Genomic DNA, 21932 nt, shown 5'->3' on the forward strand with positions numbered 1-21932 from the left:
TAACGTTTTCTTAGTATAAAAATTATTATTATTTTTCTTTTGAAAAACAGCCAATAATAGCATAAAAGCGGATAAATAACGGATACTTTTTTTATTTATTTATTTATTTTTTGTTATTATTTTAACATTAACTCTTTTTATGTTTTACCGAAAATAAAGTGTTCTTTATATAAAAATAAGTACATCTCTGTCTTAAATCGCGAATAATACCAGAAAAACAGACAAATATGGTCTCTGGAGGCAAGCACACATCACCCACCTTAACTCCCTATAATATTAACCTATAATTTTTAAACTCTTTCAGAAATTAAGGTTCAATGTACCGAAGAATCGTACCTAAGGAAACTTTTATAGGTTTATTAGGGGGCCAACAAAGGACCAAAATACGTTTTGTTTACTTACCGGGAAAGGGTACTTAATGCTAAATATTCGCGAGAGCTTCGTGTGAAGCATGGCGTGATTGGTAGAGTGCTGCGGACAAGTTAGCCCAAGAGATCCTGGGTTCGAGACCCCGCGGCGATTTGGATTTTTAATTTTTTTCATTGTTTATTTTATTTTATATTATTTTTTAAATGTGTTTCAGTGTCAATAACGTTTTCTTAGTATAAAAATTATTATTATTTTTCTTTTGAAAAACAGCCAATAATAGCATAAAAGCGGATAAATAACGGATAATTTATTTATTTATTTATTTATTTTTTGATATTATTTTAGCAAAAACTCTTTCTATGTTTTACAGAAAATAAAGTGTTCTTTATATAAAAATAAGTATATCTCTGTCTTAAATCGCGAATAATGGCAGAAAAACAGACAAATATGGTCTCTGGAGGCATGCACACATCACCCCCCTTAACTCCCTTTACTATTAACCTATAATTTTTAAACTCGGTCATAAATTAAGGTTCAATGTACCGAAGAATCGTACCTAAGGAAACTTTTATAGGTTTATTAGGGGGCCAACAAAGGACCAAAATACGTTTTGTTTACTTACCGGAAAAGGGTACTTAATGCTAAATATTCGCGAGAGCTTCGTGTGAAACATGGCGTGATTGGTAGAGGGCTGCGGACAAGTTAGCCCAAGAGATCCTGGGTTCGAGACCCAGCGGCGATTTAAGTTTTTAATTTTTTTCATTGTTTATTTTATTTTATATTATTTTTTAAATGTGTTTCAGTGTCAATAACGTTTTCTTAGTATAAAAATTATTATTATTTTTCTTTTGAAAAACAGCCAATAATAGCATAAAAGCGGATAAATAACGGATAATTTATTTATTTATTTATTTATTTTTTGTTATTATTTTAACAAAAACTCTTTCTATGTTTTACAGAAAATAAAGTGCTCTTTATATAAAAATAAGTATCTCTCTGTCTTAAATCGCGAATAATGGCAGAAAAACAGACAAATATGGTCTTTGGAGGCATGCACACATCACCCCCCTTAACTCCCTTTAATATTAGCCTATAATTTTTAAACTCGGTCAGAAATTAAGATTCAATCTACCTAAGAATCGTACCAATGAAAACTTTTATAGGTTTATTAGGGGGCCAACAAAGGACCAAAATACGTTTTGTTTACTTACCGGAAAAGGGTACTTAATGCTAAATAATCGCGAGAGCTTCGTGTGAAGCATGGCGTGATTGGTAGAGTGCTGCGGACAAGTTAGCCCAGGAGATCCTAGGTTCGAGACCCCGCGGCGATTTGAAGTTTTTAATTTTTTTCATTGTTTATTTTATTTTATATTATTTTTTAAATGTGTTTCAGTGTCAATAACGTTTTCTTAGTATAAAAATTATTATTATTTTTCTTTTGAAAAACAGTAAATAATAGCATAAAAGCGGATAAGTAACGGATAATTTTTTTATTTATTTATTTATTTTTTGTTATTATTTTAACATTAACTCTTTCTATGTTTTACCGAAAATAAAGTGTTCTTTATATAAAAATAAGTATATCTCTGTCTTAAATCGCGAATAATGGCAGAAAAACAGACAAATATCGTCTCTGGAGGCATGCACACGTCACCCCCCTTAACTCCCTTTAATATTAACCTATAATTTTTAAACTCTGTCAGAAATTAAGGTTCAATGTACCGAAGAATCGTACCTAAGGAAACTTTTATAGGTTTATTAGGGCGCCAACAAAGGACCAAAATACGTTTTGTTTACTTACCGGAAAAGGGTACTTAATGCTAAATATTCGCGAGAGTTTCGTGTGAAGCATGGCGTGATTGGTAGAGTGCTGCGGACAAGTTAGCCCAGGAGATCCTGGGTTCGAGACCCACCGGCGATTTAAGTTTTTAAATTTTTTCATTGTTTATTTTATTTTATATTACTTTTTAAATGTATTTCAGTGTCAATAACGTTTTCTTAGTATAAAAATTATTATTATTTTTCTTTTGAAAAACAGCCAAGAATAGCATAAAAGCGGATAAATAACGGATAATTTATTTATTTATTTTTTGTTATTATTTTTACAAAAACTCTTTCTATGTTTTACAGAAAATAAAGTGTTCTTTATATAAAAATAAGTATATCTCTGTCTTAAATCGCGAATAATGGCAGAAAAACAGACAAATATGGTCTCTGGAGGCATGCACACATCACCCCCCTTAAATCCCTTTAATATTAACCTATAATTTTTAAACTCGGTCAGAAATTAAGGTTCAATGTACCGAAGAATCTTACCTAAGGAAACTTTTATAGGTTTATTAGGGGGCCAACAAAGGACCAAAATACGTTTTGTTTACTTACCGGAAAAGGGTACTTAATGCTAAATAATCGCGAGAGCTTCGTGTGAAGCATGGCGTGATTGGTAGAGTGCTGCGGACAAGTTAGCCCAGGAGATCCTAGGTTCGAGACCCCGCGGCGATTTGAAGTTTTTAATTTTTTTCATTGTTTATTTTATTTTATATTATTTTTTAAATGTGTTTCAGTGTCAATAACGTTTTCTTAGTATAAAAATTATTATTATTTTTCTTTTGAAAAACAGTAAATAATAGCATAAAAGCGGATAAGTAACGGATAATTTTTTTATTTATTTATTTATTTTTTGTTATTATTTTAACATTAACTCTTTCTATGTTTTACCGAAAATAAAGTGTTCTTTATATAAAAATAAGTATATCTCTGTCTTAAATCGCGAATAATGGCAGAAAAACAGACAAATATCGTCTCTGGAGGCATGCACACGTCACCCCCCTTAACTCCCTTTAATATTAACCTATAATTTTTAAACTCTGTCAGAAATTAAGGTTCAATGTACCGAAGAATCGTACCTAAGGAAACTTTTATAGGTTTATTAGGGCGCCAACAAAGGACCAAAATACGTTTTGTTTACTTACCGGAAAAGGGTACTTAATGCTAAATATTCGCGAGAGTTTCGTGTGAAGCATGGCGTGATTGGTAGAGTGCTGCGGACAAGTTAGCCCAGGAGATCCTGGGTTCGAGACCCACCGGCGATTTAAGTTTTTAATTTTTTTCATTGTTTATTTTATTTTATATTACTTTTTAAATGTATTTCAGTGTCAATAACGTTTTCTTAGTATAAAAATTATTATTATTTTTCTTTTGAAAAACAGCCAATAATAGCATAAAAGCGGATAAATAACGGATAATTTATTTATTTATTTATTTATTTTTTGTTATTATTTTAACAAAAACTCTTTCTATGTTTTACAGAAAATAAAGTGTTCTTTATATAAAAATAAGTATATCTCTGTCTTAAATCGCGAATAATGGCAGAAAAACAGACAAATATGGTCTCTGGAGGCATGCACACATCACCCCCCTTAAATCCCTTTAATATTAACCTATAATTTTTAAACTCGGTCAGAAATTAAGGTTCAATGTACCGAAGAATCTTACCTAAGGAAACTTTTATAGGTTTATTAGGGGGCCAACAAAGGACCAAAATACGTTTTGTTTACTTACCGGAAAAGGGTACTTAATGCTAAATAATCGCGAGAGCTTCGTGTGAAGCATGGCGTGATTGGTAGAGTGCTGCGGACAAGTTAGCCCAGGAGATCCTAGGTTCGAGACCCCGCGGCGATTTGAAGTTTTTAATTTTTTTCATTGTTTATTTTATTTTATATTATTTTTTAAATGTGTTTCAGTGTCAATAACGTTTTCTTAGTATAAAAATTATTATTATTTTTCTTTTGAAAAACAGTAAATAATAGCATAAAAGCGGATAAGTAACGGATAATTTTTTTATTTATTTATTTATTTTTTGTTATTATTTTAACATTAACTCTTTCTATGTTTTACCGAAAATAAAGTGTTCTTTATATAAAAATAAGTATATCTCTGTCTTAAATCGCGAATAATGGCAGAAAAACAGACAAATATGGTCTCTGGAGGCATGCACACATCACCCCCCTTAAATCCCTTTAATATTAACCTATAATTTTTAAACTCGGTCAGAAATTAAGGTTCAATGTACCGAAGAATCGTACCTAAGGAAACTTTTATAGGTTTATTAGGGGGCCAACAAAGGACCAAAATACGTTTTGTTTACTTACCGGAAAAGGGTACTTAATGCTAAATAATCGCAAGAGCTTCGTATGAAGCATGGCGTGATTGGTAGAGTGCTGCGGACAAGTTAGCCCAGGAGATCCTGGGTTCGAGACCCACCGGCGATTTAAGTTTTTAATTTTTTTCATTGTTTATTTTATTTTATACTAGCCGCCTAAGGCGGCCAGCTGTCCGCCACGCTGAAGGTTTTCACAAATAAAGTTTTTTAAAACGTAGCAGGAAATCTGAAGATTAGTGGACAATTAAAGTGTTCCTGTCCTGCAATTTTGTCTTCATATCCAGTTCTGCTGCAGATGTGTTATAGCTCTTGAGGATGTTTGAAATTATATAGCTACAACGCTTAAGAAAAAAAAAACTAAAATGCTAAATACATGAAAAGAACACGAAAACGAATAAATGTTTTATGGTATCAATTTCTATTTCTATATAATTTTTTATGGTATCAAATTCTATTTCTATATCTGTTACGTCAAGCACTCAGGTATTATAATTTGATCTAGTTGTGCTTGTATAATTTTGATCTAGTTGCGCTTTCTACGTCATTTTGTTAACATCGTTTGGTTTGTTATTTAACATCGTTTGGTTTGTTATTTCTAAGTTAACTTTCAAAAAATTGGCTGGCATCAGCATTTTTATTCTTTAAGTTGCTTATTTTTTCTTTTGGAATTCGTTCCTTTTTAGCAAAATGTTTTTCAACCTAATCGAATTCTTTGCCGACTGTTCTCTGTATATATAAAGAAAATAAAGTAAATATTTTTAAAGTGTTGTGAAAAGAATTTTTAGTTGTACAAAGTACTACAATATCGCTACAAAAATTATCGTCTTCGCTTAAGAAAAAAAAAATAGAGCGTGGAAAGAAGAAGAAAAACTTATTATAACAATTATGAACAGCGACAAATATATCAAAGCGAAGCGTTCTAGTTACGTATCGAATATGTTGCCACATTTTTAATACAAAAGTTAAACTTTTCTCCACTTTAATAAATGTAAACTAATGCGAACTTTACAATTAAATTATTAATTCCTTCGTATATCATTGGTTTAAGTTGTCGAAAATTAATATTTCAATTGTAAGGTTCGCATTAGCATACATTTATAAGAGTGGGGAAAAGTATATGCATTTTTTAATAGTTTTTTGAATATGGCTCTTTGAAGACGAAAAAGCAGACGAAAAGCATAGACTTTCAAAATGACTGATAACTAAATAACTAATCCAAATTTTTAAAAAAGAAAAAAAATACTTCTTCATTATGTCAAAACACAATTATGTGCCGAGTTTCGTGCCTGGGTGAGGCTTCTGGTGCGATATATTGTGATTACAGACACACACACACACAGCCGCTTTTATTATTATGTATAGACTAGCCGCCTAAGGCGGCCAGCTGTCCGCCACGCTGAAGGTTTTCACAAATAAAGTTTTTTTAAAACATAGCAGTAAATCTGAAGATTAGTGGACAATTAAACGTGTTCCTGTCCAGCAATTTTGTCTTCATATCCAGTTCTGCTGCAGATGTGTTATAGCTCTTGAGGATGTTTGAAATTATATAGCTACAACGCTTAAGAAAAAAAAAACTAAAATGCTAAATATATGAAAAGAACACGAAAACGAATAAATTTTTTATGGTATCAATTTCTATTTCTATATAATTTTTTATGGTATCAAATTCTATTTCTATATCTGTTACGTCAAGCACTCAGGTATTATAATTTGATCTAGTTGTGCTTGTATAATTTTGATCTAGTTACGCTTTCTACGTCATTTTGTGAACATCGTTTGGTTTGTTATTTAACATCGTTTGGTTTGTTATTTCTAAGTTAACTTTCAAAAAATTGGCTGGCATCAGCATTTTTATTCTTTAAGTTGTTTATTTTTTCTTTTGGAATTCGTTCCTTTTTAGCGAAATGTTTTTCAATCTAATCGGATTCTTTGCCGACTGTTCTCTGTATATATAAAGAAAATAAAGTAAATATTTTTAAAGTGTTGTGAAAAGAATTTTTAGTTGTACGAAGTACTACAATATCGCTATAAAAATTATCGTCTTCGCTTAAGAAAAAAAAAATAGAGCGTGGAAAGAAGAAGAAAAACTTATTATAACAATTATGAACAGCGACAAATATATCAAAGCGAAGCGTTCTATTTACGTATCGAATATGTTGCCACATTTTTAATACAAAAGTTAAACTTTTCTCCACTTTAATAAATGTAAACTAATGCGAACTTTACAGTTAAATTATTAATTCCTTCGTATATTATTGGTTTAAGTTGTCGAAAATTAATATTTCAATTGTGAGGTTCGCATTAGCATACATTTATAAGAGTGGGGAAAAGTATATGCATTTTTTAATAGTTTTTTGAATATGGCTCTTTGAAGACGAAAAAGCAGACGAAAAGCATAGACTTTCAAAATGACTGATAACTAAATAACTAATCAAAATTTTTGAAAAAGAAAAAAAATACTTCTTTATTATGTCAAAACACAATTATGGGCCGAGTTTCGTGCCGGGGCGAGGCTTCTGGGGCGATATATTGTGATTACAGACACACACACACACACACACAGCCGCTTTTATTATTATGTATAGATTATTTTTTAAATGTGTTTCAGTGTCAATAACGTTTTCTTAGTATAAAAATTATTATTATTTTTCTTTTGAAAAACAGCCAATAATAGCATAAAAGCGGATAAATAACGGATAATTTATTTATTTATTTATTTATTTTTTGTTATTATTTTAACAAAAACTCTTTCTATGTTTTACAGAAAATAAAGTGTTCTTTATATAAAAATAAGTATATCTCTGTCTTAAATCGCGAATAATGGCAGAAAAACAGACAAATATGGTCTCTGGAGGCATGCACACATCACCCCCCTTAAATCCCTTTAATATTAACCTATAATTTTTAAACTCGGTCAGAAATTAAGGTTCAATGTACCGAAGAATCGTACCTAAGGAAACTTTTATAGGTTTATTAGGTGGCCTACAAAGGACCAAAATACGTTTTGTTTACTTACCGGAAAAGGGTATTTAATGCTAAATATTCGTGAGAGCTTCGTGTGAAGCATGGCGTGATTGGTAGAGTGCAGCGGACAAGTTAGCCCAGGAGATCCTGGGTTCGAGACCCCGCGGCGATTTGAAGTTTTTAATTTTTTTCATCGTTTATTTTATTTTATATTATTTTTTAAATGTGTTTCAGTGTCAATAACGTTTTCTTAGTATAAAAATTATTATTATTTTTCTTTTGTAAAACAGCAAATAATAGCATAAAAGCGGATAAATAAAGGATAATTTATTTATTTATTTTTTGTTATTATTTTAACATTAACTCTTTCTATGTTTTACCGAAAATAAAGTGTTCTTTATATAAAAATATGTATATCTCTGTCTTAAATCGCGAATAATGGCAGAAAAACAGACAAATATGGTCTCTGGAGGCATGCACACATCACCCCCCTTAAATCCCTTTAATATTAACCTATAATTTTTAAACTCGGTCAGAAATTAAGGTTCAATGTACCGAAGAATCGTACCTAAGGAAACTTTTATAGGTTTATTAGGGGGCCAACAAAGGACCAAAATACATTTTGTTTATTTACCGGAAAAGGGTACTTAATGCTAAATATTCGCGAGAGTTTCGTGTGAAGCATGGCGTGATTGGTAGAGTGCTGCGGACAAGTTAGCCCAGGAGATCCTGGGTTCGAGACCCACCGGCGATTTAAGTTTTTAATTTTTTTCATTGTTTATTTTATTTTATATTACTTTTTAAATGTATTTCAGTGTCAATAACGTTTTCTTAGTATAAAAATTATTATTATTTTTCTTTTGAAAAACAGCCAATAATAGCATAAAAGCGGATAAATAACGGATAATTTATTTATTTATTTATTTATTTTTTGTTATTATTTTAACAAAAACTCTTTCTATGTTTTACAGAAAATAAAGTGTTCTTTATATAAAAATAAGTATATCTCTGTCTTAAATCGCGAATAATGGCAGAAAAACAGACAAATATGGTCTCTGGAGGCATGCACACATCACCCCCCTTAAATCCCTTTAATATTAACCTATAATTTTTAAACTCGGTCAGAAATTAAGGTTCAATGTACCGAAGAATCTTACCTAAGGAAACTTTTATAGGTTTATTAGGGGGCCAACAAAGGACCAAAATACGTTTTGTTTACTTACCGGAAAAGGGTACTTAATGCTAAATAATCGCGAGAGCTTCGTGTGAAGCATGGCGTGATTGGTAGAGTGCTGCGGACAAGTTAGCCCAGGAGATCCTAGGTTCGAGACCCCGCGGCGATTTGAAGTTTTTAATTTTTTTCATTGTTTATTTTATTTTATATTATTTTTTAAATGTGTTTCAGTGTCAATAACGTTTTCTTAGTATAAAAATTATTATTATTTTTCTTTTGAAAAACAGTAAATAATAGCATAAAAGCGGATAAGTAACGGATAATTTTTTTATTTATTTATTTATTTTTTGTTATTATTTTAACATTAACTCTTTCTATGTTTTACCGAAAATAAAGTGTTCTTTATATAAAAATAAGTATATCTCTGTCTTAAATCGCGAATAATGGCAGAAAAACAGACAAATATGGTCTCTGGAGGCATGCACACATCACCCCCCTTAAATCCCTTTAATATTAACCTATAATTTTTAAACTCGGTCAGAAATTAAGGTTCAATGTACCGAAGAATCGTACCTAAGGAAACTTTTATAGGTTTATTAGGGGGCCAACAAAGGACCAAAATACGTTTTGTTTACTTACCGGAAAAGGGTACTTAATGCTAAATAATCGCAAGAGCTTCGTATGAAGCATGGCGTGATTGGTAGAGTGCTGCGGACAAGTTAGCCCAGGAGATCCTGGGTTCGAGACCCACCGGCGATTTAAGTTTTTAATTTTTTTCATTGTTTATTTTATTTTATACTAGCCGCCTAAGGCGGCCAGCTGTCCGCCACGCTGAAGGTTTTCACAAATAAAGTTTTTTAAAACGTAGCAGGAAATCTGAAGATTAGTGGACAATTAAAGTGTTCCTGTCCTGCAATTTTGTCTTCATATCCAGTTCTGCTGCAGATGTGTTATAGCTCTTGAGGATGTTTGAAATTATATAGCTACAACGCTTAAGAAAAAAAAAACTAAAATGCTAAATACATGAAAAGAACACGAAAACGAATAAATGTTTTATGGTATCAATTTCTATTTCTATATAATTTTTTATGGTATCAAATTCTATTTCTATATCTGTTACGTCAAGCACTCAGGTATTATAATTTGATCTAGTTGTGCTTGTATAATTTTGATCTAGTTGCGCTTTCTACGTCATTTTGTTAACATCGTTTGGTTTGTTATTTAACATCGTTTGGTTTGTTATTTCTAAGTTAACTTTCAAAAAATTGGCTGGCATCAGCATTTTTATTCTTTAAGTTGCTTATTTTTTCTTTTGGAATTCGTTCCTTTTTAGCAAAATGTTTTTCAACCTAATCGAATTCTTTGCCGACTGTTCTCTGTATATATAAAGAAAATAAAGTAAATATTTTTAAAGTGTTGTGAAAAGAATTTTTAGTTGTACAAAGTACTACAATATCGCTACAAAAATTATCGTCTTCGCTTAAGAAAAAAAAAATAGAGCGTGGAAAGAAGAAGAAAAACTTATTATAACAATTATGAACAGCGACAAATATATCAAAGCGAAGCGTTCTAGTTACGTATCGAATATGTTGCCACATTTTTAATACAAAAGTTAAACTTTTCTCCACTTTAATAAATGTAAACTAATGCGAACTTTACAATTAAATTATTAATTCCTTCGTATATCATTGGTTTAAGTTGTCGAAAATTAATATTTCAATTGTAAGGTTCGCATTAGCATACATTTATAAGAGTGGGGAAAAGTATATGCATTTTTTAATAGTTTTTTGAATATGGCTCTTTGAAGACGAAAAAGCAGACGAAAAGCATAGACTTTCAAAATGACTGATAACTAAATAACTAATCCAAATTTTTAAAAAAGAAAAAAAATACTTCTTCATTATGTCAAAACACAATTATGTGCCGAGTTTCGTGCCTGGGTGAGGCTTCTGGTGCGATATATTGTGATTACAGACACACACACACACAGCCGCTTTTATTATTATGTATAGACTAGCCGCCTAAGGCGGCCAGCTGTCCGCCACGCTGAAGGTTTTCACAAATAAAGTTTTTTTAAAACATAGCAGTAAATCTGAAGATTAGTGGACAATTAAACGTGTTCCTGTCCAGCAATTTTGTCTTCATATCCAGTTCTGCTGCAGATGTGTTATAGCTCTTGAGGATGTTTGAAATTATATAGCTACAACGCTTAAGAAAAAAAAAACTAAAATGCTAAATATATGAAAAGAACACGAAAACGAATAAATTTTTTATGGTATCAATTTCTATTTCTATATAATTTTTTATGGTATCAAATTCTATTTCTATATCTGTTACGTCAAGCACTCAGGTATTATAATTTGATCTAGTTGTGCTTGTATAATTTTGATCTAGTTACGCTTTCTACGTCATTTTGTGAACATCGTTTGGTTTGTTATTTAACATCGTTTGGTTTGTTATTTCTAAGTTAACTTTCAAAAAATTGGCTGGCATCAGCATTTTTATTCTTTAAGTTGTTTATTTTTTCTTTTGGAATTCGTTCCTTTTTAGCGAAATGTTTTTCAATCTAATCGGATTCTTTGCCGACTGTTCTCTGTATATATAAAGAAAATAAAGTAAATATTTTTAAAGTGTTGTGAAAAGAATTTTTAGTTGTACGAAGTACTACAATATCGCTATAAAAATTATCGTCTTCGCTTAAGAAAAAAAAAATAGAGCGTGGAAAGAAGAAGAAAAACTTATTATAACAATTATGAACAGCGACAAATATATCAAAGCGAAGCGTTCTATTTACGTATCGAATATGTTGCCACATTTTTAATACAAAAGTTAAACTTTTCTCCACTTTAATAAATGTAAACTAATGCGAACTTTACAGTTAAATTATTAATTCCTTCGTATATTATTGGTTTAAGTTGTCGAAAATTAATATTTCAATTGTGAGGTTCGCATTAGCATACATTTATAAGAGTGGGGAAAAGTATATGCATTTTTTAATAGTTTTTTGAATATGGCTCTTTGAAGACGAAAAAGCAGACGAAAAGCATAGACTTACAAAATGACTGATAACTAAATAACTAATCAAAATTTTTGAAAAAGAAAAAAAATACTTCTTTATTATGTCAAAACACAATTATGGGCCGAGTTTCGTGCCGGGGCGAGGCTTCTGGGGCGATATATTGTGATTACAGACACACACACACACACACACACACAGCCGCTTTTATTATTATGTATAGATTATTTTTTAAATGTGTTTCAGTGTCAATAACGTTTTCTTAGTATAAAAATTATTATTATTTTTCTTTTGAAAAACAGCCAATAATAGCATAAAAGCGGATAAATAACGGATAATTTATTTATTTATTTATTTATTTTTTGTTATTATTTTAACAAAAACTCTTTCTATGTTTTACAGAAAATAAAGTGTTCTTTATATAAAAATAAGTATATCTCTGTCTTAAATCGCGAATAATGGCAGAAAAACAGACAAATATGGTCTCTGGAGGCATGCACACATCACCCCCCTTAAATCCCTTTAATATTAACCTATAATTTTTAAACTCGGTCAGAAATTAAGGTTCAATGTACCGAAGAATCGTACCTAAGGAAACTTTTATAGGTTTATTAGGTGGCCTACAAAGGACCAAAATACGTTTTGTTTACTTACCGGAAAAGGGTATTTAATGCTAAATATTCGTGAGAGCTTCGTGTGAAGCATGGCGTGATTGGTAGAGTGCAGCGGACAAGTTAGCCCAGGAGATCCTGGGTTCGAGACCCCGCGGCGATTTGAAGTTTTTAATTTTTTTCATCGTTTATTTTATTTTATATTATTTTTTAAATGTGTTTCAGTGTCAATAACGTTTTCTTAGTATAAAAATTATTATTATTTTTCTTTTGTAAAACAGCAAATAATAGCATAAAAGCGGATAAATAAAGGATAATTTATTTATTTATTTTTTGTTATTATTTTAACATTAACTCTTTCTATGTTTTACCGAAAATAAAGTGTTCTTTATATAAAAATATGTATATCTCTGTCTTAAATCGCGAATAATGGCAGAAAAACAGACAAATATGGTCTCTGGAGGCATGCACACATCACCCCCCTTAAATCCCTTTAATATTAACCTATAATTTTTAAACTCGGTCAGAAATTAAGGTTCAATGTACCGAAGAATCGTACCTAAGGAAACTTTTATAGGTTTATTAGGGGGCCAACAAAGGACCAAAATACATTTTGTTTATTTACCGGAAAAGGGTACTTAATGCTAAATATTCGCGAGAGTTTCGTGTGAAGCATGGCGTGATTGGTAGAGTGCTGCGGACAAGTTAGCCCAGGAGATCCTGGGTTCGAGACCCCGCGGCGATTTGAAGTTTTTAATTTTTTTCATTGTTTATTTTATTTTATATTATTTTTTAAATGTGTTTCAGTGTCAATAACGTTTTCTTAGTATAAAAATTATTATTATTTTTCTTTTGAAAAACAGCAAATAATAGCATAAAAGCGGATAAATAACGGATAATTTTTTTATTTATTTATTTATTTTTTGTTATTATTTTAACATTAACTCTTTCTGTGTTTTACCGAAAATAAAGTGTTCTTTATATAAAAATAAATATATCTCTGTCTTAAATCGCGAATAATGGCTGAAAAACAGACAAATCTGATCTCTGGAGGCATGCACTTATCACCCCCATTAACTCCCTTTAATATTAACCTATAATTTTTAAACTCGTTCAGAAATTAAGGTTCAATGTACCGAAGAATCGTACCTAAGGAAACTTATATAGGTTTATTAGGGGGCCAACAAAGGACCAAAATTCGTTTTGTTTACTTACCGGAAAAGGGTACTTAATGCTAAATATTCACGAGAGATTCGTGTGAAGCATGGCGTGATTGGTAGAGTGCTGCGGACAAGTTAGCCCAGGAGATCCTGGGTTCGAGACCCAGCGGCGATTTGAAGTTTTTAATTTTTTTCATTGTTTATTTTATTTTATATTATTTTTGAAATGTGTTTCAGTGTCAAAAACGTTTTCTTAGTATAAAAATTATTATTATTTTTCTTTTGAAAAACAGCAAATAATAGCATAAAAGCGGACAAGTAACGGATAATTTATTTATTTATTTTTTGTTATTATTTTAACATTAACGCTTTCTATGTTTTACCGAAAATAAAGAGTTCTTTATATAAAAATAAGTATATCTCTGTCTTAAATCGCGAATAATGGCAGAAAAACAGACAAATATGGTCTCTGGAGGCATGCACACATCACCCCCCTTAACTCCCTTTAATATTAACCTATAATTTTTAAACTCGGTCAGAAATTAAGATTCAATGTACCGAAGAATCGTACCAAAGGAAACTTTTATAGGTTTATTAGGGGGCCAACAAAGGACCAAAATACGTTTTGTTTACTTACCGGAAAAGGGTACTTAATGCTAAATATTCGCGAGAGCTTCATGTGAAGCATGGCGTGATTGGTGGAGTGCTGCGGACAAGTTAGCCCAGGAGATCCTGGGTTCGAGACCCCGCGGCGATTTGAAGTTTTTAATTTTTTTCATTGTTTATTTTATTTTATATTATTTTTTAAATGTGTTTCAGTGTCAATAACGTTTTCTTAGTATAAAAATTATTATTATTTTTCTTTTGAAAAACAGCCAATAATAGCATAAAAGCGGATAAATAACGGATAATTTATTTATTTATTTATTTATTTTTTGTTATTATTTTAACAAAAACTCTTTCTATGTTTTACAGAAAATAAAGTGTTCTTTATATAAAAATAAGTATATCTCTGTCTTAAATCGCGAATAATGGCAGATAAACAGACAAATATGGTCTCTGGAGGCATGCACACGTCACCCCCTTAACTCCCTTTAATATTAACCTATAATTTTTAAACTCTGTCAGAAATTAAGGTTCAATGTACCGAAGAATCGTACCTAAGGAAACTTTTATAGGTTTATTAGGGGGCCAACAAAGGACCAAAATACGTTTTGTTTACTTACCGGAAAAGGGTACTTAATGCTAAATATTCCTGAGAGCTTCGTGTGAAGCATGGCGTGATTGGTAGAGTGCTGCGGACAAGTTAGCCCAGGAGATCCTGGGTTCGAGACCCCGCGGCGATTTGAAGTTTTTAATTTTTTTCATTGTTTATTTTATTTTATATTATTTTTTAAATGTGTTTCAGTGTCAATAACGTTTTCTTAGTATAAAAATTATTATTATTTTTCTTTTGAAAAACAGCAAATAATAGCATAAAAGCGGATAAATAACGGATAATTTTTTTATTTATTTATTTATTTTTTGTTATTATTTTAACATTAACTTTTTCTATGTTTTACCGAAAATAAAGTGTTCTTTATATAAAAATAAATATATCTCTGTCTTAAATCGCGAATAATGGCAGAAAAAAAGACAAATATGATCTCTGGAGGCATGCACTCATCACCCCCCTTAACTCCTTTTAATATTAACCTATAATTTTAAAACTCGGTCAGAAATTAAGGTTCAATGTACCGAAGAATCGTACCTAAGGAAACTTATATAGGTTTATTAGGGGGCCAACAAAGGACCAAAATACGTTTTGTTTACTTACCGGAAAGGGGTACTTAATGCTAAATATTCGCGAGAGTTTCGTGTGATGCATGGTGTGATTGGTAGAGTGCTGCGGACAAGTTAGCCCAGGAGATCCTGGGTTCGAGACCCCGCGGCGATTTGAAGTTTTTAATTTTTTTCATTGTTTATTTTATTTTATATTATTTTTTAAATGTGTTTCAGTGTCAATAACGTTTTCTTAGTATAAAAATTATTATTATTTTTCTTTTGAAAAACAGCAAATAATAGCATAAAAGCGGATAAATAACGGATAATTTTTTTATTTATTTATTTATTTTTTGTTATTATTTTAACATTAACTTTTTCTATGTTTTACCGAAAATAAAGTGTTCTTTATATAAAAATAAATATATCTCTGTCTTAAATCGCGAATAATGGCAGAAAAAAAGACAAATATGATCTCTGGAGGCATGCACTCATCACCCCCCTTAACTCCTTTTAATATTAACCTATAATTTTAAAACTCGGTCAGAAATTAAGGTTCAATGTACCGAAGAATCGTACCTAAGGAAACTTATATAGGTTTATTAGGGGGCCAACAAAGGACCAAAATACGTTTTGTTTACTTACCGGAAAGGGGTACTTAATGCTAAATATTCGCGAGAGTTTCGTGTGATGCATGGTGTGATTGGTAGAGTGCTGCGGACAAGTTAGCCCAGGAGATCCTGGGTTCGAGACCCCGCCGTGATTAGAAGTTTTTAATTTTTTTCAATGTTTATTTTATTTTATATTATTTTTTAAATGTGTTTCAGTGTCAATAACGTTTTCTTAGTTTAAAAATTATTATTATTTTTCTTTTGCAAAACAGCAAATAATAGCATAAAAGCGGATAAATAAAGGATAATTTATTTATTTATTTTTTGTTATTATTTTAACATTAACTCTTTCTATGTTTTACCGAAAATAAAGTGTTCTTTATATAAAAATAAGTACATCTCTGTCTTTAATCGCGAATAATGGCAGAAAAACAGGCAAATATGGTCTCTGGAGGCATGCACACATCAGCCCCCTTAACTCCCTTTAATATTAACCTATAATTTTTATACTCGGTCAGAAATTAAGGTTCAATGTACCGAAGAATCGTACCTAAGGAAACTTTTATAGGTTTATTAGGGGGCCAACAAAGGACCAAAATACGTTTTGTTTACTTACCGGAAAAGGGTACTTAATGCTAAATATTCGCGAGAGCTTCGTGTGAAGCATGGCGAGATTGGTAGAGTGCTGCGTACAAGTTAGCCCATGAGATTCTGGGTTCGAGACCCAGCGGCGATTTAAGTTTTTAATTTTTTTCATTGTTTATTTTATTTTATATTATTTTTTTTTTAAATGTGTTTCAGTTTCAATAACGTTTTCTTAGTATAAAAATTATTATTATTTTTCTTTTGAAAAACAGCAAATAATAGCATAAAAGCGGATAAATAACGGATAATTTTTTTTTTTATTTATTTATTTTTTGTTATTATTTTAACATGAACTCTTTCTATGCTTTACCGAAAATAAAGTGTTCTTTATATAAAAATAAATATATCTCTGTCTTAAATCGCGAATAATGGCAGAAAAACAGACAAATATGATCTCTGGAGGCATGCACTCATCACCCCCCTTAACTCCCTTTAATATTAACCTATAATTTTTAAACTCGGTCAGAAATTAAGGTTCAATGTACCGAAGAATCGTACCTAAGGAAACTTTTATAGGTTTATTAGGGGGCCAACAAAGGACCAAAATACGTTTTGTTTACTTTCCGGAAAAGGGTACTTAATGCTAAATATTCGCGAGAGCTTCGTGTGAAGCATGGCGTGATTGGTAGAGTGCTGCGGACAAGTAAGCCCAGGAGATCCTGGGTTCGAGACCCAGCGGCGATTTAAGTTTTTAATTTTTTTCATTGTTTATTTTATTTTATACTATTTTTTAAATGTGTTTCAGTGTCAATAACGTTTTCTTAGTATAAAAATTATTATTTTTTTTCTTTTGAAAAACAGCCAATAATAGCATAAAAGCGGATAAATAAAGGATAATTTATTTATTTATTTTTTGTTATTATTTTAACATTAACTCTTTCTATGTTTTACCGAAAATAAAGTGTTCTTTATATAAAAATAAGTACATCTCTGTCTTTAATCGCGAATAATGGCAGAAAAACAGGCAAATATGGTCTCTGGAGGCATGCACACATCAGCCCCCTTAACTCCCTTTAATATTAACCTATAATTTTTATACTCGGTCAGAAATTAAGGTTCAATGTACCGAAGAATCGTACCTAAGGAAACTTTTATAGGTTTATTAGGGGGCCAACAAAGGACCAAAATACGTTTTGTTTACTTTCCGGAAAAGGGTACTTAATGCTAAATATTCGCGAGAGCTTCGTGTGAAGCATGGCGTGATTGGTAGAGTGCTGCGGACAAGTTAGCCCAGGAGATCCTGGGTTCGAGACCCCGCGGCGATTTGAAGTTTTTAATTTTTTTCATTGTTTATTTTATTTTATATTATTTTTTAAATGTGTTTCAGTGTCAATAACGTTTTCTTAGTTTAAAAATTATTATTATTTTTCTTTTGCAAAACAGCAAATAATAGCATAAAAGCGGATAAATAAAGGATAATTTATTTATTTATTTTTTGTTATTATTTTAACATTAACTCTTTCTATGTTTTACCGAAAATAAAGTGTTCTTTATATAAAAATAAGTACATCTCTGTCTTTAATCGCGAATAATGGCAGAAAAACAGGCAAATATGGTCTCTGGAGGCATGCACACATCAGCCCCCTTAACTCCCTTTAATATTAACCTATAATTTTTATACTCGGTCAGAAATTAAGGTTCAATGTACCGAAGAATCGTACCTAAGGAAACTTTTATAGGTTTATTAGGGGGCCAACAAAGGACCAAAATACGTTTTGTTTACTTACCGGAAAAGGGTACTTAATGCTAAATATTCGCGAGAGCTTCGTGTGAAGCATGGCGAGATTGGTAGAGTGCTGCGTACAAGTTAGCCCATGAGATTCTGGGTTCGAGACCCAGCGGCGATTTGCAGCTTTTAATTTTTTTCATTGTTTATTTTATTTTATATTATTTTTTTTTTAAATGTGTTTCAGTTTCAATAACGTTTTCTTAGTATAAAAATTATTATTATTTTTCTTTTGAAAAACAGCAAATAATAGCATAAAAGCGGATAAATAACGGATAATTTTTTTTTTTATTTATTTATTTTTTGTTATTATTTTAACATGAACTCTTTCTATGCTTTACCGAAAATAAAGTGTTCTTTATATAAAAATAAATATATCTCTGTCTTAAATCGCGAATAATGGCAGAAAAACAGACAAATATGATCTCTGGAGGCATGCACTCATCACCCCCCTTAACTCCCTTTAATATTAACCTATAATTTTTAAACTCGGTCAGAAATTAAGGTTCAATGTACCGAAGAATCGTACCTAAGGAAACTTTTATAGGTTTATTAGGGGGCCAACAAAGGACCAAAATACGTTTTGTTTACTTTCCGGAAAAGGGTACTTAATGCTAAATATTCGCGAGAGCTTCGTGTGAAGCATGGCGTGATTGGTAGAGTGCTGCGGACAAGTAAGCCCAGGAGATCCTGGGTTCGAGACCCAGCGGCGATTTAAGTTTTTAATTTTTTTCATTGTTTATTTTATTTTATACTATTTTTTAAATGTGTTTCAGTGTCAATAACGTTTTCTTAGTATAAAAATTATTATTTTTTTTCTTTTGAAAAACAGCCAATAATAGCATAAAAGCGGATAAATAAAGGATAATTTATTTATTTATTTTTTGTTATTATTTTAACATTAACTCTTTCTATTTTTTTCCGAAAATAAAGTGTTCTTTATATAAAAATAAGTACATCTCTGTCTTAAATCGCGAATAATGGCAGAAAAACAGACAAATATGGTCTCTGGAGGCATGCACACATCAGCCCCCTTAACTCCCTTTAATATTAACCTATAATTTTTATACTCGGTCAGAAATTAAGGTTCAATGTACCGAAGAATCGTACCTAAGGAAACTTTTATAGGTTTATTAGGGGGCCAACAAAGGACCAAAATACGTTTTGTTTACTTACCGGAAAAGGGTACTTAATGCTAAATATTCGCGAGAGCTTCGTGTGAAGCATGGCGAGATTGGTAGAGTGCTGCGTACAAGTTAGCCCATGAGATCCTGGGTTCGAGACCCCGCGGCGATTTGCAGTTTTTAATTTTTTTCATTGTTTATTTTATTTTATATTATTTTTTAAATGTGTTTCAGTTTCAATAACGTTTTCTTAGTATAAAAATTATTATTATTTTTCTTTTGAAAAACAGCAAATAATAGCATAAAAGCGGATAAATAACGGATAATTTTTTTTTTTATTTATTTATTTTTTGTTATTATTTTAACATGAACTCTTTCTATGCTTTACCGAAAATAAAGTGTTCTTTATAAAAAATAAGTACATCTCTGTCTTAAATCGCGAGTAATGGCAGAAAAACAGACAAATATAATCTCTGGAGGCATGCGCACATCACCCCCCTTAAATCCCTTTAATATTAACCTATAATTTTTAAACTCGGTCAGAAATTAAGATTCAATGTACCGAAGAATCGTACAAAAGGAAACATTTATAGGTTTATTAGGGGGCCAACAAAGGACCAAAATACGTTTTGTTTACTTACCGGAAAAGGGTACTTAATGCTAAATATTCGCGAGAGCCTCGTGTGAAGCATGGCGTGATTGGTAGAGTGCTGCGGACAAGTTAGCCCAGGAGATCCTGGGTTCGAGACCCCGCGGCGATTTGGATTTTTAATTTTTTTCATTGTTTATTTTATTTTATATTATTTTTTAAATGTGTTTCAGTGTCAATAACGTTTTCTTATTATAAAAATTATTATTTTTTTTCTTTTGAAAAACAGCCAATAATAGCATAAAAGCGGATAAATAACGGATAATTTATTTATTTATTTTTTGTTATTATTTCAACATTAACTCTTTCTATGTTTTACAGAAAATAAAGTGTTCTTTATATAAAAATAAGTATATCTCTGTCTTAAAACGCGAATAATGGCAGAAAAACAGACAAATATGGTCTCTGGAGGAATGCACACATAACCCCCCTTAAATCCCTTTAATATTAACCTATAATTTTTAAACTCGGTCAGAAATTAAGATTCAATGTACCTAAGTATCGTACCAAAGGAAACTTTTATAGGTTTATTAGGGGGCCAACAAAGGACCAAAATACGTTTTGTTTACTTACCGGAAAAGGGTACTTAATGCTAAATATTCGCGAGAGCTTCGTGTGAAGCATGGCGTGATTGGTAGAGTGCTGCGGACAAGTTAGCTTAGGAGATCCTGGGTTCGAGCGGCGATTTGAAGCTTTTAATTTTTTTCATTGTTTATTTTATTTTATATTATTTTTTAAATGTGTTTCAGTGTCAATAACGTTTTCTTATTATAAAAATTATTATTATTTTTCTTTTGAAAAACAGCAAATAATAGCATAAAAGCGGGTAAATAACGGATAATTTATTTATTTATTTATTTATTTTTTGTTATTATTTTAACATTAACTCTTTCTATGTTTTACCGAAAATAAAGCGTTCTTTATATAAAAATAAGTATATCTCTGTCTTAAATCGCGAATAATGGCAGAAAAACAGACAAATCTGGTCTCTGGAGGCATGACACATCACCCCCTTAACTCGCTTTAATATTAACCTATAATTTTTAAACTCGGTCAGAAATTAAGGTTCAATGTACCGAAATATCGTACCGAAGGAAACCCTTATAGGTTTATTAGGGGGCCAACAAAGGACCAAAATACGTTTTGTTTACTTACCGGAAAAGGGTACTTAATGCTAAATATTCGCGAGAGATTCGTGTGAAGCATTGCGTGGTTGGTAGAGTGCTGCGGACAAGTTAGCCCAGGAGATCCTGGGATCGAGACCTCGCGGCGATTTGAAGTTTTTAATTTTTTTCATTGTTTATTTTATTTTATATTATTTTTTAAATGTGTTTCAGTGTCAATAACGTTTTCTTATTATAAAAATTATTATTATTTTTCTTTTGAAAAACAGCAAATAATAGCATAAAAGCGGATAAATAACGGATAATTTATTTATTTATTTATTTATTTTTTGTTATTATTTTAACAAAAACTCTATCTATGTTTTACAGAAAATAAAGTGTTCTTTATATAAAAATAAGTATATATCTGTCTTAAATCGCGAATAATGGCAGAAAAACAGACAAATATGGTCTCTGGAGGCATGCACACATCAGCCCCCTTAACCCCCTTTAATATTAACCTATAATTTTTATACTCGGTCAGAAATTAAGGTTCAATGTACCGAAGAATCGTACCTAAGGAAACTTTTATAGGTTTATTAGGGGGCCAACAAAGGACCAAAATACGTTTTGTTTACTTACCGGAAAAGGGTACTTAATGCTAAATATTCGCGAGAGATTGGTGTGAAGCATGGCGTGATTGGTAGAGTGCTGCGGAAAAGTTAGCCCAGGAGATCCTGGGTTCGAGACCCCGCGGCGATTTGAAGTTTTTAATTTTTTTCATTGTTTATTTTATTTTATATTATTTTTTAAATGTGTTTCAGTGTCAATAACGTTTTCTTAGTATAAAAATTATT

This window comes from Parasteatoda tepidariorum, chromosome 6 (assembly GCF_982258835.1).
Source record: "Parasteatoda tepidariorum strain Cologne lab strain chromosome 6, Ptep-v5.0, whole genome shotgun sequence".
In the NCBI taxonomy this organism is placed as follows: Eukaryota; Metazoa; Arthropoda; class Arachnida; order Araneae; family Theridiidae; genus Parasteatoda; species Parasteatoda tepidariorum.